The 5,000-nt window shown below is 41.8% G+C and overlaps 1 protein-coding gene and 1 pseudogene across 2 annotated transcripts in view; both read left to right on the forward strand.

Annotated features, from left to right (window-relative positions):
* The window catches only part of RSRC1 (arginine and serine rich coiled-coil 1), a 419,086-nt gene that overhangs the window by 48,334 nt on the left and 365,752 nt on the right, over nt 1-5,000 (forward strand). The window lies entirely within an intron of this gene.
* LOC108541101 (selenoprotein H-like) lies at nt 3,451-4,109 on the forward strand (annotated as a pseudogene). Its single transcript, XR_001888861.1, has one exon. The product of XR_001888861.1 is annotated as a selenoprotein H-like (transcript).

The raw sequence follows: 5,000 nt of genomic DNA on the forward strand, positions 1-5,000 counted from the left end.
GGCTTTAAAAATTTTGAGCCTCCCCTCTATTAAAAAAAATTACTGATGAGACCATTATTTGACTTAAGAGCTAGTCATTTTCAGTCATGATTTTGTTTGTGCTCAAGCATTTAAAAGTAATATCACATAGCTTCAGTTACTTTGCTTAATGCTATGTGTGTGGGTGTGCGTGTGTGGGTGTGTGTGGGTGTGTGTGGGTGTGTGAGTGTTCGATCGCTTCAGTCTTATAAAGCTTTTATCTCTCTGTTGCAAGCTGTGGTAATGAATGCACTGATAAAACAACTGGTATTTAAATGTTATCTACTCACACTACATTTGATGGGATCTCCATTTTGTATATTTGTGAGTAGGAATGAGAAAGCAAAATCTGCCTTGGGAATTTTATAATGAATATGAGAGAGATCCTGCCACAGGTAGTTATTAAAACATCCCCTGAAGTCTTTTAAGATGAATGATTGTGTCTGTGTCTCTGACCTTCCCTGAAGGCTCTGTTTTTTAAAGAAATCTTCAATGCCCCAAGCTATTCACTTATTAAAATTTTATAATACATTTCTACCACTAAGTTTTAATTTGTACAGTGCATCTTCTGAATAACTCAAATTTTTTAAGTATTATTTGATGAATCTACCCCTTTCTTCCAAACTGGAGAAAATATGTATTGATGTCTTAGCTGTTTGCTACCTTTTTTGAGGAAGGGGTGGAATACGTGTAGAGAAATATGGGAAGGAAAAGATAGGGGAATTGTGCCTATTAAACAAGCAGAATTCTGTTTTCCTGTAGAAAATAAATTGTCATGAAAATTCAAGATTTATACCAGGAAGCAGAAAAGTGATTAGTAAGATCCATGGGAAAGGGAAGGGCTCTTTTCTGATATAAAATAACTACTCTAAAACTACTTTAATGGGTGTTTACTTTGAAGTTTAGCTTTAAAAAAGTGGGGTTACTTATTTGCATGTAGTAAACGTTTTGTGATGGTGTGTTGGAAATTTTCTAAAAAAAAAGCTTGACTTCAAGAAGAAAATACAGTTGAAGCTAAAGTTTTTTTTTTTTTTTTTTAGCATCTACTCTATGCTAGGAATTGTGGAATTATGTTATCACCCTAGGTTACTTTATTTGATTATCAGCATCACCTTAACTTTCTAAGTCTGTATGTTACTTTCATTTAACAGATGAAGAAACAGACTTACAGAGGTCAAATAACTTGCTCTTATATGGCTAGAACTGGGAATTCACACTACTTCTGCTTTCAAACAGTTGTTCTTGCACTTATTCACTATTGTTCACTAGGTTTACTATTTTTTCCCCTTGGCAGAGCAGGAAGACTAGTTCAGAGCCTGAATACCCTCTAGTGCTAATGTCTTTATATTAATCAGCTATTGCCACAATAATGCTGCATAGTAAACCATTTCAAAACTCAGTGGCACACACAAAAAGTATTTATTGCTCACAGAGACATCTGTGAGTCAGCTGGGCCTCTTCTGATCTTTACTGGGCTCCTTGGGTTTGTCTCCAAGTTGGGTGTTGAGATCAACTCTATTCCTGTCTCTTTCATCCTCCTTGGATCAGCCCCTACTCAAAACAGGTTTTTCTTAGACAAAAGGAAAACAAGCTCAACTTCCTAAGCAAATTTAAGTCCTCTGCTAAATGTCACTTCTGCCAACATTTCATTGGCCAAAGCAAATCATGGGTCTAAGCTCAAAGTCAAGGGGAAGGAAGAATATTAATTTAAAATGTGTGGGGCCAGGTGTGGTGGCTCACACCTGTAATCCCAGCACTTTGGGAGGCCGAGGCAGGTGGATCATTTGAGGTCAGGAATTTTGAGACCAGCCTGGCCAACGTGGTGAAACCCCATCTCTACTAAAAATACAAAAATTAGCTGGCGGTAGTGCCGCATGCCTGTTATCCCAGCTACTTGGGAGACTGAGGCAGGAGAATCGCTTGAACCCAGGAGGCAGAGGTTATGGTGAGCTGAGATCACGCCACTGCGCTCCAGTTTGAGTGACAAAGGGAGACCCTGTCTCAAAAATAAGTAAATAAATAAATACATACATACATACATAAAATGTGTGGCTATAAACAAAAACATGCCTCAAAGATGATTGATTCATGAATCAAATAAGGATCTCATCAATTAAAAGGCAAGAGGGGAGCTCAAAATTTTAAAAGCTATCATCAAAAGTCATATGTAATATATTTGTGTGTTTAGCTACATGATAGGGAGTAATGAAATAACCATTTACTGAGCTCTGCCTATGGTGGGAGTGGGAGAAATGATTTTATCTGAATAATAGAAACTGCCAAAATCTTGATGAACCTTTTAAGAAAATACAGCTGATAAACAGCTTTCTTTTTTGTTTAATGTTTTGGGTGGCTTCTCAAAATACTGTAAGTAAATCATGTCTGTGAAAGATACTGTTTAGATTTTTATATCTTAAATACCTGGAGATTAAATGACATCAATTAACACTGTACTGAGCTCTAGAAGTCTTTTCAAAGAATATACTTTTTTAGTCGGGCCTACTGGTATATACTTGCCATCTTTTTCAATAACTGGGGGAGGAAAGGGCATGTTAATGGTATGTAATGGTTTCCTTTTTTTTGGTCATTAGTATCTGTAATGATAAATAATTAACGTTCAATGGAGTAGTTAGGATAATTACCATTTTTACTTAGACCTCAATTTATATCCTAATCAAATTGGGAGGGGTGTTAACTATTTAAATTCATTAACTTGGTTTATTAAAATCTAAGCCTTTGCATTGCTTACTTTTTTCAGATATTATTGCCTGTTAGGAACCATTGCTTCTAGTTCATTTATATGGATAAGAATATTGATACAGCGCCTGGAGGAAATTTGTTTTGACCAACAAGAGAACGTACTCTGAGGGGCTGATATCAACATTATTGTTTTGCTATTAGTCAGGTTAATTATAGAAAGCTTTGTTGTATTACTGAAGATGTTCACTGACTTTATTTCTTTAGATTTGATTGTGGGGAGGAGTAGGGCAGTAAAAAGGAAAAGAGTATAAAAGGTGTTAAGTATTCTAACATTTGAACTCTTCAGGAGAAACAGAAATGATGTTCCTTAACTCTTCCAGGTAAAAAGGAAGAATAATTTCTAATCTTTTGGATATTGTGTTATTTTGTTATCGCTTGCTCTCCTTTCCCTTTCCTCTTGAAATAATTTTTTTTTTTCTTTTTTGAGATGGAATCTCACCCTGCACCCCCAGGCTGGAGTACAGTGGCGTGATCTCAGGTCACTGTAACCTTCATCTCGTGGGTTCGAATGATTCTCATACCTCAACCTCCCTAGTAGGGATTACAGGCGCCACCAGCATAGTTGGCTAATTTTTATTTTTTTAGTAGAGATGGGATTTTACCATGTTGGTCAGGCTGGTCTAGAACTCCTGGCTTCAAGTGATACTCCTGCCTCCTCCACCTCCCAAAATGCTGGGATTACAGGGGTGAGCCACCTCATGTGGCCTGAAGTAATATTTTTTAAAAATGGGCATTATCGGCCAGGCTCTAGGCGCCATGGCTCCCTGCAGTAGGAAGCGGAAGGCTGAGGCCGCGATGGTCACCGCAGCCGAGAAGCGAGAGAAGCTGGCGAACAGCGGGGAGGGAGTGGAGGAGGCAACCGTTGTTATCGAGCACTGCACGAGCTGACGCGTCTATGGGCGCAACGCCACGGCCCTGAGTCAGGCGCTGCGCCTGGAGGCGCCAGAGCTTCCAGTAAAGGTGAACCCTACCAAGCCCTGGAGGGGCAGCTTCGAGGTGACGCTGCTGCGCCCGGACGGCAGCAGTGCGGAGCTCTGGACTGGGATTAAGAAGGGGCCCCCACGCAAACTCAAATTCCCTGAGCCTCAGAAGGTGGTGGAAGAGTTGAAGAAGTACCTGTCCTAGGGAGATTTGGGTAGAAGTCCTCATGCTGAGCTTTGTGTCCCTGGTAATGTTGGAACATTAATGATAGAACATGGCCAAACTTCAGTCATGTGCCTGAAGCCGTGGTTTCTTCCCTGCCAGAAATGAAGGTTCATTTGTAAGGCAACCCTCTAGTAAGGCATTGCAAAAGTTGCTGGATTTGGTTTAATAAAAGTTGAAATAAAAAATAAAATAAAAAATGATAGTGAGTTAATGTTTTGTGGTGAGTGTTTGGACAAACGGAGGCAAGATGGCGCAGTTCTGGGTTCTTCATCGCCAACTTTCCCGCACCCGGGAAAGACACGGGTCGACTGCGCAGGCGCAACCCAACCTCCGACGGAGAAGAACCGGAACCCGCCTAGCCACGCCTACCGCCCCGCCCCTGACCCATCTATGTCCCGCCCACTGCCCTCCCCCTCCCGGGCCCAGGACATAAAAGCCGCTCCCGGAGGGCGCGCGGTGCGAACTTCCTTGGCCCCTCCTCGTGGGCGGGACCCAACCGGAGCGAACTTTCTTGGACCCTCATACGCCGGACCCAGGAACCTCGTCTGAGAACGCCGGAGCGAACTTCCTTGGCCCCTCCTCGTACGCGGGACCCAGGAACCTCGTCCGAGAACGCCGGTGCGAACTTCCTTGGCCCCTCCTCACCCGAGAACGCCGGAGCGACTTCGTCGGCCTCCACCGCCGGAGACCGGTGAACCTCGCCCCTCACTCACATTGGCTTGTAAATAAAGTTTTTTTTGCCTTGCCTACTTGCCTTTTCTCTGGCATTTGCTCTGGGGGTCGCATTAAAGCAAATCAGTGAGAATTTAATGATTCCCATGTTGAAATTGCTGTAGACATTTTAGAGTGTTACAAAGCCAAGACTTGATCACTGCTCCGGGCTACTAAGGTGTCATTGAGGAGGCTGAAATTTAGAAGACAGGTACAGCAAAATTACTGTTCTCATAGATCTGTTTGTATTCATGTCTTTGAATTACGTGCATTTTTTGTTATAACAGTACAGCTTGGTACCCATGTTGTGTTTGGTTCAGCATTCCAAAGACGGATGTGTGAGGTTGTTTTCTTTCAAGGATCTT

Source organism: Rhinopithecus bieti, unplaced genomic scaffold (assembly GCF_001698545.2).
Source record: "Rhinopithecus bieti isolate Rb0 unplaced genomic scaffold, ASM169854v2 scaffold_17971, whole genome shotgun sequence".
Lineage (NCBI taxonomy): Eukaryota > Metazoa > Chordata > Mammalia > Primates > Cercopithecidae > Rhinopithecus > Rhinopithecus bieti.